Source organism: Hyaena hyaena, unplaced genomic scaffold, assembly GCF_003009895.1.
Source record: "Hyaena hyaena isolate Hyena2069 unplaced genomic scaffold, ASM300989v1 scaffold_1228, whole genome shotgun sequence".
NCBI classification, from domain to species: Eukaryota; Metazoa; Chordata; class Mammalia; order Carnivora; family Hyaenidae; genus Hyaena; species Hyaena hyaena.
The window spans coordinates 358,303-370,913 of NW_024081854.1; the positions used below are offsets into that span (position 1 = coordinate 358,303).

General features: G+C 36.5%; 1 pseudogene; it reads right to left on the reverse strand.

Annotated features, from left to right (window-relative positions):
• Positions 1–9,690: 9,690 nt before the first annotated feature.
• Positions 9,691–10,246, reverse strand: LOC120224672 (annotated as a pseudogene).
• Positions 10,247–12,611: the final 2,365 nt, after the last annotated feature.

The window sequence follows — 12,611 nt, forward strand, 5'->3', positions numbered from 1 at the left end:
TTTCTTTGGAGGAGAGCTCTTTCGTTTCATCATTTTAGTTAGCTTTCTGGCTCTTGTTGGTTTTAAAGACATGTTATGCTCTGTGTATCTATGAGCGCTGCTATATCCAAGAAGACTCTTTGACTTTCTAAGGCCTATCCTTTCAGAGAGTGTTTTTTGAGTGGTATCTCTTGGTCTCTCTCGTTGGGACCTTGGTTATTTTATTTTCCTATTCGTAGTGATATTTGGGACTCTCCACCTTGTGTACTCTGGCTTGTTTCTTGAGGTAGCCCTGGAAAAGAAGACAGACAAATACACAGGGAGCAGGAGCACACAAATACATAAGCTAATTCAACTAACATGCCAAGCGAGATGGAAAACAAAAAGTTAAGAGAAAAGACAGAGGAGGGAGGGCAAATAATAGGGAGTATAAAATACATAAAAGGGTCAAAAAAGGGAAAAGAAAAGGAAAAAAGAAGAAAACTGATGGACAAAGAATGGTTTAAAGCATATAACTGGATTTCCCAGCTACAGTTAAATAGCCATGTGTATGCAGTGCTGGTTGAAGAGCATAGAGAAAGGGAGAGAAGACAGCGTGGGGATGAGGCAAAATTGGAAATAGAATGAACAGGCAGAAGGGATAAGAAGTTTTTTTCAAAGAGGTAAAGGGTAGAATATGGTTGGATAGGTGAGAGAAGGATGCTGGAATTATCCAGAGAAACTATATAGTCTAAATACTCCTGAGAGAAAGAGATGAAAATGTCGGTAGGTGTAGAATTTACATTTACAGAATGGACTCGTTGTGATTGTTTAAGCAAGCCAGAGACCAGAGTTAATTAGGTCAGTGTTCTGGGGGGAAAAGAGAGAAAAGAGAAAGAAGAAGAAAAAAGAAATAAGTAAAAGGGAGGAGGGCACCTCTCAGGCAGGGATGGGCGTGGCGTGATCCAATGCCTCAGGCAGGAGCTCTCCCTTGGCGGTTGTGGGGAGGAGAGTGAAGGTGCTCCAGTCCCTTCTTGAACCAAGCGCTGCACCTCGCTTTTTTTGGGCATGTTAACTCCCCGTACCAGGGGCGCAGCCAAAGTTGGTTGTACTCTTCAACCCAGGCCAGTTCCAATCTCCAAATCCCAGTCCGTGCGCCCCGCTGAAATTGCCTTAGACACAGCTTCCCAGGCAACCCCCTCAGGCAATTCCAGACCCCCTGCCGAGCTCTGGGAGCGGAGTCAGAATCGCTGCTTCCTTCTCTGGGTCAGGCTGGCGAGCATGGGTGGGGGCTTGCCTGCCGGGTGCTCTGAGCCCGAGCCCGCTGGAGTGAGGAAAACCAGGTTCCTCTATGGCTCGTCACCCGAAACACGAACTCACAGGCAAATTTCCCAGTTTTTAGCACTTTGCCTTCCCTCTAGAGTTCCAGCCAGCCAGGAGCGTGGACGTCCGGTGTCCACGCGGCTCTCTCAGGGGCCCCAGCCACCCGGGTTCTACAATGGCGGCAGGCGCACCGCCACTCTGAAGTCCAGCCGCCGGGAGTCAGCACAAAGAAGCAGTTTGTGTGTTCAGTCCCCCTGGGACCAGTTGGCGTGAGGGGACCTGGCGTGCAGGTTTTTGGCAAGTACGGTCTTTCTATGCACTGAGCGGAGATTTTTTCCCCCCCGAGCGGAGATTTTTCTGTTTCGGACTCTCTCTTTTTCCCCTCTCACTTCCCGTAGAGGGTAGAGGGGGATCGCCTCCCACCCTGGAGTCTCAGATCCCCACCCGTTTTTATCTTCCCCAGTTCGCACTCACGTTATAAGGCTTTCTCAGTGGATTCTGCATCCTTTTTCTCCCAATCTCTCAGGTTTTGTAAGGTTTCCAATGACTTCAGATCTTTTCTGTGTGATGTATGGGCATGAGTGCAAGTACGGAGCTCCTTCTCTGCCATCTTGCCCCTCCCCACAGAAAGAGAATCTTGTAGTGGATTAGGGAGCAGAGTTTAAAATAAAACAGATACACCAAAAAATTTGAGATTTACTTTTGCATCTGATGTAACTTAGGCATTCAGGCACTTTCTGGTTAGGTAATAGTGCCAATACTTTCTTTCAAATAATTTACCCACTTCCTCTGAATTTGGCCTTCTTTCTAATATTTGGATTGTCTTACTTATATCTGCTTGATTTCCCATATGTACCCTGTCATCTAGGCCCGTAGGTCCTATTGAGCATACAGACTTTATCATGTATTCTGCTAGCTAGTAAGCAAAGACTTCTATGTAGTTAAAATATAGTGTAGGGGCGCCTGGGTGGCTTAGTCGGTTAAGCGTCCGACTTTCGCTTAGGTCATGATCTCGCGGTTCATGGGTTCAAGCCCCGCATCGGTCTCTGTGCTGACTGCCAGCTCAGAGCCTGGAACCTGTTTCAGTTTGTGACTCCCTCTCTCTCTGACCCTCCCCTGCTCGTGCTGTCTCTCTCTCTCCTAGAAATAAATAAAACATAAATAAAATAATAAAATAAAATAAAATAAAATAAATATAGTGTAATAGTTTCAGGTGTTCAATATAATGATTCAACACTTCTTTACAACACTGTGTGGTCATCACAACAAGTGTACTTTAGATTTTAAGGCTTATTTCTAAGACCGAGAGCCAAATTTTGATTACGATTAGTTAAATTTAGATGACTTGAAGAAAATGCACATAGAATAACTAAACATGGTGTATCTCCCTCCTTGTTCAGACCTTATTTTACATTTGAATATTACTTCACTTTATTCCTGTAGGTCCTGATATCTTCTACTTCCATTTATAAGTATTTATAATTATTCACATTTTCATTTCTAAGTACTAGTTTTCAAATAGACAGACCTCCTTTTTTGAAGAATGTTTTTGTATCCAGCCACCTTAGCACATTTTAAACCTGTGTGTTTTGTGTGTGTGTTGCATAAGTTTGCCAGAAACTTATATTTTGTTAAATGATGGCAATACACAGTATCTCAAGGGAAATTGTTTCATTGATTTAATTTTCTTTCAGTCTTTAGGTACCTTCCAAATCTCATGTTATACATAGGATTCTACTTATTCTTAATATAACATAATTCATATTTTTCAAATGCTGCTAGATATTTAACGCATTGGTGTTATTAAATGTCCCATCAATTTGGAATGGCTTATTCATTATTGTACATGGGATTGGATGATGCCATAGTCTGTAGGGTCCCAGTACCTGAGCAACCAAGGAGGAGCCACAGTCTCTTCATGACACCAGCCATCCTCATCCAGGCCATACAAAGGCCTTAATCTGAGATTTATTTTTTTTAATTTGCTCTCCATTTTCCTACATAAAAATTAGGCCCAATCCTTGAATCTGTCTGCTTTTCTAGAATCTCCATAAATTGGAACTTGATTTTGCTTTTGCCTGCTCCCAGAAAGCTGTGATTTAAATCCTTAGTCCGTAAATGATTATTTTAGATTGAGTTAGTTATCAGATTTAAAACCTTCAGTAAGCCTCCTCATGTTCTGCCTCAACCTGATAATGAGAGCGCTAGAACCCATTTGGGATCTTTTCTGGTTCCATATAACAGGCTGTTATAAAAATTCAGAGGGAAATTTCCTACTAGTGATTTTTATAACATGTTTTAAAAGTTGAGAATTATCAAAAGCATTCAGATAGTATGCTATAAATCTACCAGTAGGCTGTAAAATTAGTCATAATGAACTCACTTAATTGGAAATGTATTCTTTGCTATGCCAGCTGGAAAAATCTTACAGTCCTGGTGTAGAACAAGTTTTTAGCCAGAAATGATTTCCTGTTACCTGTGAATAAAAAATTAAGCTCGTGGATAATTTAAACAAAGCAAATGCCTCAGAATATTCTAGCTAGAAATACTAAGTATATTTAGGTTTCATCTATATCAATGTACATAGTTAATATTTTCTCATGATTTTAGAAGGAACCTATTGTACATAATGCAGTATGGCCAGATCACTGAATATGCTGGCAGATTTGGAGGAGGAAATATGTATACTGATAATTCTCAATTAGGTCCCACTAATAATTCTTAGGACTATTCATAATTTAATACCAGGGCCTGTTATCAACATTCACCCAGAGATGTTGTGTTCCTTTCACAAGTGCATAAACTATAGGTCATTGGTAGCCAGCTATGTGGTTGAAACTTGCTTGTATTAACAAGTGAAATATGGATGGGGTGTCTGGCTGGCTTAGTCAGTAGAGCATGTGACTTTTGATCTCATGGTCATGAGTCCAAGGCCCTCATTGGGTGTTAAGCTTATTTAAAAAAAAAAAAGGGAAGTAGAAAGAGATTGTACTTTGGTTATACTAAATACAGTATTAGAATTAGGGAGCATATATTAATTAGCTTAAGAAATGAATTATTTTGATTCTCATTATGAATTAGATAAAGTGTTATTGTGAACTTTTAAATAAAGAAGCTTGTTATAGCAAGATAGTTCATATTTTAAAAGCCTGTAGGAATGAAGAACGAGAAAAATAGAAAACAAAACAACTGAAAATGTCTTTGTCATGACAAAAGAGGCTATACAGATTTTGTACAAATAAGGAGCTCTTGGGGCGCCTGGGTAGCTCAGTCGGTTAAGCATCAGACTTCAGCTCAGGTCATAATCTCATGGTTCATGGGTTCGAGTCTCACGTCGGGCTCTGTGCTGACAGCTAGCTCAGAGCCTGGAGTCTGTTTCAGATTCTGTATCTCCCTCTCTCTCTGACCCTCCTCTGCTCACACAGTCTCTCTCTCTCTCTCTCAGAAATAAATTAAAACATTTAAAAAAACAAATAAGGAACTCTTACCATTTTATTTTCTCATCATTAAGCCTTAATAAAATGAGAAGGATTTTTGTGTGAATTCAGCTGCCCACCAACCTATTCATGGACATAGAGGGATAGACATACCTGGATACATATGTTAGTATATGTGGCCAGTATGAATTCCCAAACCTGAGCAGGAAAATCTGTAATCTTTACCGACCTACCATCATTCTTGATGCCACAAAATAAAGAAGTCAAGTTCAGAGAAGGAGTGAAGGAAAATTTTCTATGTGAAACTAATCAGATTCTCCTAATGCAGGGAAAATAATGGATATCAGAAATCAGAAACTGGGTCTTTATTTGCAATAGCAGGAGAAAAAGTCTTAAAGATTAAGTCCATAGTTTAATGCTAGACCAGCTTTCTTCTGGTATAAAACAATTAATTCATTCAACCTCTGTTACTGACATTGTGCTGAGCCCTGCAGACAGACGATTAAGACAGAGGCTTTGCCCTCAAAGAACGCTCCCTTAGCAGTTAAAAAACAACGAAGCTCCCTGGAATAATAGTGTAACTTTATACTTTTTTTCCAGAAAACAAACTCTAAAATTTTCTTTGGGAAACCACCCCTTGATGTTACCTCATTTCTTTTGAGTGGAATTGACCACTTCCTCCTTATTTCTGAGTATATCTTAATAAATGTTACATACAGTGAGCAGTGGTGGGTGATTTATAGATACATATATGTGAAATGGTCTATTTTGAGTGAAGCTAAAGAATTTTCATTATAATAAAAGGTACAAGTTATATCTTTGCTTTGAAATAGTTGGCATAAGGTTGTGACATATAAGTTGTCATGGCTGTGAAAAAGAGAACTTCTACCTTCTGGTATGGAAGGAGCCAGCTTCAAGGATAAAGAGCTGCTAATGACTTTGGTGTTACGAAGTGAGTCCTGATGTCTCTGCTAAAGGTATTGTCTTTCCGGTGTAATATTAATTCCTTGAACAGTATTTTTTGTTTGTTTATTTAAGCCACTTTTATCATGCATATCTAAAAGAATGCTGACAAAATAAATCTTTAGCTGGTAGCCTGAAGAACTTAAACATGCATAAAATAAGCAACTGAGTCACCCCACATAGTAAAAAGTAGGGGACAGGATCATTGAACAAATGGAAAATATATGCTGTTATATAATGAACTGAAAATTTAGATAGAAAACACTATCTGGACTGTAATAATTTTTAGGCACCTATTAAAAAACAAAGTTCAGCTGAGTAGAGTTTAAAGATTGTATTATATTTATTTAATGAATTTATTAATCGGGCAGCAATCCATCTAGCAGATGGAAAGGAGCCCTGAGAAGCTATACAAAATGAAAAGCTTATTGGCAGAAGAGAGTGACACAAAGAAGTTACTAGCAAAGAGTAGATTTGTTTTGGAAGGTCAGCTTTCTCTAGGAGATAGCAGGAGTCTATCAGGAAGGTTGTTTTACTAGTGCTGACCAGGAAGAGTTGAAACCATAAGTTAGGTATTAAGTTTTGATTTAGTGATGTGGGCTCAACAGAAATGACTCTATTTTGTGTTTGTTGCCTCTTTTCAATTCTTAATTTTTTGTAAATGTTTTTATTTATGAGAGAGAGACAACATGAGCAAGGAAGGGTCAGAGAGAGAGGGAGACACAATCTGAAACAGGCTCCAGGCTCTGAGCTAGCTGTCAGCACAGAGCCCGACGCGGGGCTCGAACCAACGGACCATGAGATCACGACCTGAGCCGAAGCTTAACTGACTGAGCACCAGGCGCCCCTCAATTTTTAATTTTAAGCTTATTTATTTTGAGAGTGGGAAAGAGAGAGGGGCAAGGAGAGAATCCCAAGCATCCTCCATACTTTCAGCACAGAGCCTAGGATCTCACCAACCATGAGATCATGACCTGAACAGAAGTCAAGGGTCAGACACTTAACCTACTGAGCCACTCAGGTGTTCTTGTTGTCTTTTTTACACACACGCATAGAACTGGATAGGTTGTGGAAAAAACAACAAAAGAATTCCTAATGCTGGTGCTATAAATACAACAAAGGAATGATGGAAAATAAAAAGAAAATCAAGAAATCTATCATGCCCAAGTAGATCTACTAGAGCTCAATGCACAAGTAGATTTTGTTATTGAAATATAGTATAATATCAGTGAGATAATTTCAAATTTGGAAAATTTATTGTGGAAAACACTGAGATTAGTAATATGTGTGGATGAGGAAAGTAATGTTCCCTTTAACTTTCTAGCTCCTTAGCTGGGACTGACCTTCCTTCCCAGTTATAAAACACAGATTTAGAAGGAAAAAATTTAATAGCATGTATAACTTCTATATATCTGCAGGATGCCATTTATGGGAGGTTACCAAGAAAGACACAGTAAAAGTAAAAAGTGTAGCTGAGGTATTTATATATAAGCTACAGTTTGTTTTTTTAGGAAAGCTGTCATTAATACTACCATTAAAGTATTTAATGCAAGGATTTTGAAGAGCTTGTGGAGTCTTTAAGAGGAGATGGGCTTATATGGTTGTCCAGAACAAAAACTTAGGAAACAGACACAAATTCTGAGTGTCTGTGTTTGTATTCATAGGATTCACTATCATTTAGAGGGATGAGATTTTAACCATGGGTAAAGTACAAGAAAAAATGAAAGATGAACATAAAATGCTACCTCAGAGGACACTAACACTGAAGAGATGGCTAGAAAAGTGAAGACCTGTAAATAAAAATAGGAAATATCAAAACTTAGTAATAAATATAGTTGTGATGTTTCAAGCAGATGCTTAATATATTTCTTACTGGATTTCAAAACATGGGAACACAATGCAAATATGTGACTAGAACATAATTGTCAATGTACTTGTTTATGAACCATCCAACTCTAAAATACCTTTTCAGACAACTCTACAGGCAACTCTGTAGAGAGAGATTCTAGCATGTCATATATTACTATTAACTGAGATAATAGGGATAATTATAATTCAGATATAAAATCTCTCCTAGAATGTTAGGAAAATTTAATTGGAAAATTGTGAAGATTAATAAGAGATTTATCAAATTACAGTTATATTGCAAACTGTCACATGGGCATTGCATAATAATGCAAGGAATCTGGAATTCAATTATTAGTGATAGCACTGAGTTCACTACCGTCCAGAGACTAATTTTGATATTTTTTATAAGGCACTTAAAATGAAATACACTTTCACAATATTGTATTATACACTCAATATTTTAACTATATGCACAATGTAACAGATCACTCAAATGGATTGATCTTATATAACTGAAACTTTATGCCCCTTGTAAAGCAAACTCCTCATTTCCTTCTAGGCCCTAGCAACTACTATTCTATTCTCTGCTTCTAGGAGCTTAACTATTTTACATAACTAATGCAAATTTATTTTTCTGTGACTTTTTGCTTTTCACTTAGCATGATGTCCTTCAGGTTCAACCATGCTGCTCCATATCACAAGATATCCTTTCTTTTTAAGACTGAATAAGAGTCCATTGTATGTATTTATCACATTTTCTGTATCCATTCATTTGTTGATGAGCATTTAGGTATTCTAACTACTTCGGCAATTAGTATAATGCTTCAGTGAACACAGACATACACATATTATCTTCAAGATCTTGTTTCATTTTTTTAAAGTAGGATTGCTGGACCATGTAGTAGTTTTACTTTCAATTTTGAGGTATCTCCATGATGTTTTCCATAGTCGATGGAACATTAACAATTCTACGAACAATCCAATGTCTGCTTACCTCAGTTACTAATTTCCATTTTCAGAGATTTTTGAGCTTCTATTCCTTGATTTCTATTTTTTCTTTCATTCTTTGATTCATCTTTTCTTCTTTCTTTCCTTTCAATTCCAGTATAATTAACATACGTTATTATATTGGTTTCAGGTATACAAGATAGAGATTCAACAATTCTATGCATTACATAATGCTTATCATGATAAGTATACTCTTAATCCCCTTTACCTATTTCACCCCACCCATTTCACCTCTGGTAATCATCAGCTTTAAACATCCTTTCTTAAACCAAAACATTCAATAAAAGATGCTCATGAAAAATTAAATTTTCAGATACTTTTACTATTTAAAACTCAGATGCGTGTTATTCAACAGAGATGCTGTATGTAAAATGTAGTTTTAATTTCTTCTTGTAAACAAATTAATCCTTGTGAAGTTCTGTGCTAGACAACATTTTTAGCAATGAGTAGTGCAGACATCTTCTGGTGCAGGATGGCACAATAAGCTTCAAAGATAGTTCAAGACCCTATTGCCTTGATTGGCCTTACTCATAATAACCAGTTGTGATATTTACCTTTCACAGAATGTCTTATTTCACAGTTTTTAGAAAACCATTTAGCCAGGATTATATATGGCAACAAATAATGGTTTCATGGAAAGGTCTGATCTTCTTTATAGCTTTCCTCCTTTTTCCAAAGAACATGTTGTAGAAATTAACTGGATGAAGTTTAACTATGGTAGAAATAGACTGCCAATCTTTTCTGGTGTACCATTAAAAAAAAAAAAAAAAAAAAACAGGCATAGAACACCAGCCAAAGATTATGCCTGATTACATTCCCAAAAGGCAGATAGGCTGCAAACATGCAGATATTTCATGTATTATGTTTGGGCACATGGAAACTAAATTTTGTCCCTATCTCTGTATTTCAATTTGCTGTGCAGATTTTCATCCTATTTTATGGGAAGGAATATACATTTTGCAGGGCTGTATCTATTCATTTCTGCCTGTAACAAACACCCAAATATTCTAAAATTTCAATTATAAGACAGAAAAGTGTGTAAAGTAAAACTCTGGAGACCATCAAAGGAAAATGGCCATGCATCTGCTCTTGAATGTGTTCCTACAATATATTAAAATAAAAACAAAGGCTTAGTCTCTTCACAAGTAGTAATTTATATTTGGATTTTTTCAGCCACAACAACTGGATTCTCTTTTCTGATTTTTGCTACAGCTTTTGCTTTTGCTTTGTAATCATATGGACAGTTTTGCTTGTCAGAGTAATAGTGAAGTCCACAAAACAAATTTCCATGTCAGCAGTCAAAGCCTGTAAGGCCAACTTTTGTTCTGCACATACAACATCTGTTCTTCTTTGGTTTGGGCAACCCAGGAGCTTTTCCTTCACTTTGAGAAAGATGGAGCCAAGACACTGATGGACTGGGCTGAGTGACAACTGGGTCTGATACCTCTGTTTGGGGAGTATTTATTTCATCCTTTCTTGAAATGCTCATTTCTGTCATTTGCTGAGTTACAGGCAAGGTAGCCACAGGCACATTCCTTGATTTTTCAGATATGCTGCCAACAGCACCTTCCCAGTTGTTTAAACTAGTGTTTACTCTGTACAGTAGCAGAATCTGAGGTAGGACTGGTTGGAACCATTCGGCTCATTGGGCTCATTCTGCCACTATTTCTGCTGCCTCTGATGATTTTCTTTGTAGCAAATGGAATCATGGGTTTTTGATTTTAGCCATTTTGACAGGTATTAATTAATATATTATTGTGGTTTTTATTTGCATTTCCGTGATCATTCGAGCATGTTTTCATTTTGTCTGTTGGCCATCTCTATATCTTCTCTTTGGAGAAATGTTTTTATTCATGTCTTCTGCCCACTTTTTAATTATAGTTATGGTTTTTGGTGTTATATAAATTCTTAATATATTTTGAATACTAATCCTTTATTCAATACCACTCATTATAGTTTGTAAATATCTTCTCCCATTCTGGAGATTGTGTTTTAGTTTTGTTGATTATGGTTTTTGTTCTGGTTGTTGTTATTTCCTTTGCTTTTCAGGAGCTTTTTATTTGATATAATCCCAACAGTTAATTTTTGCTTTTGTTTCCCTTGCTTCAAGCGACTTCTCTAGAAGGATGTTGCTACAACCAATGTCAGAGAAATTATTGCCAGTGCTGTCTTCTGGGATTTTTATGTTTTCAGTTCTCACATTTAGGTCCGTAACCCACTTTGAATTTATTTTGTGTATAGTGAAAGAAAATGTCCTAGTGTCATTCTTTTGCATGCTACTGTCCAGTTTTCCCAGCACCATTTGCTGAAGAGAACATCTTTTTTTCCCCCATTGGATATTCTTTCTTGTTTTATCAAAGGTTAATTGACCATATAGCTGTAGGTTCATTTTGAATTTTTTAAATTTTATTCCATTGATCAATGTGTCTAATTTTTATTCCAGTACCATACTGTTTTGATAACTGCTGCTTTGTAATATAACTTCAAGTCCAGAATTGTGATACCTCCAGCTTTGCTATTCTTTTTCAAGATTGTTTGGCTATTTAGAGTCTTCCATAGTTCCATGCAAATTTTAGAATTGTTTGTTCTAGGGCTGTGAAAATGTTGGTATTTTGATTTTGTACTATATATTGAAAACCCCCAAAACTCATCAAAACCTGCTACAACTAATCAGTGAATTCAGTAAAGTTGCAGGATACTAAATCAATGTACAGAAATTTGTTGCATTTCTACACATTAATTTTCATCGGCAAATAGTGAAGTTTTACTTCTTCCTTACCAATTTGGGTGCGTTTTATTTCTTTTTGTCTTCTGATTGCTATGGGTAGTACTTTCAGTACTACGTTGAATAAAAGTGGTGAGAGTGTACATCCTTCTCTTCTTACTGACCTTAGGGGTAAAGCTCTTAGTATTTCCCCATTAAGGATGAGGTTAGCTGTGGGCTCATATATGACCTTTATTATGCTGAGGTATGTTCACTCTAAACCTAGATTTTTGAGGGTGTTTGTCATGAATGGATGTTGTACTTTTGAACATGCTTTTTCTGTGTTGATTGAAATAATCATATTTTTTTATCCTTTCTCTTATTGATGTGATGTGTCACATTGATTTATTTGTGAATAATGAACCATTCTTTCATACTGGGATTAAATCCAACTTAATTGTAGGGAATGATATTTTTAATGTATCATTGGATTCAGTTTGCTAATATTTTGTTGAAGATTTTTGACATCTGTATTTATCAGAGATTTTGGCCTATAATTCTCCTTTTTTTCTGTGTTATCTTTATCTGGTTTTGCTATCACCATAGTGCTGTCTCATAGATTGAATTTGGAAACTTGCCATCCTCTTCTGTTTTCTTGAATAGTTTGGAAGAAAACATAGGTATTGACTTTAAATGTATGGTGTAATTTACTTGCAAAGCCATTTGGCTCTGTACTTTTTTGGGGGATTTCTTGATGATTGATTCCATTTCATTTTTGATAATTGGTCTGTTCATATTCTTTCTTCTTGATTCATTTTTGGTAGGTTATATGTTTCTAAGAATATATCTGTTTCTTCTATGTTGTCCAATACATTGGCATATAATTTTCCATAACATTCTCTTACAATTCTTTGTATTTCTGTGTTATTTCTCCTCTTTCATTTCTGATTTTGTTTGAGTCATTTTTTTTATGAATGTGGCTAAACACTTATCAATTTTATTAATCTTTTCAAAGAAACATCTTCTGGTTTCATTGATCTGTTTTATTGTTTTTTTAAATTTCTTTTTCATTTATTTCCACTCTGATCTGTATAATTCCCTTCCTTCTGCTGGTTTTGGATTTTGTCTGTTCTTCTTTTAGTTCCCTTAGTTTTATCTGAAAATTTCCTTGCTGGTTGAAGTAGACCTGTATTGCTATAAACTTCCCTTTTAGAGCTGCTTTTACTGTATCCCAAAGATTTTGAACTATTGTTTTCTCATTTCTCTCTTTTTTAAATTTTTTCTTTGATTTCTCACCCATTCATTGGTTAATAGCATGTTTTTAACCTCCACGTAATTTTGCTCTTTCCAGATTTTTTCTTGTGGCTGAT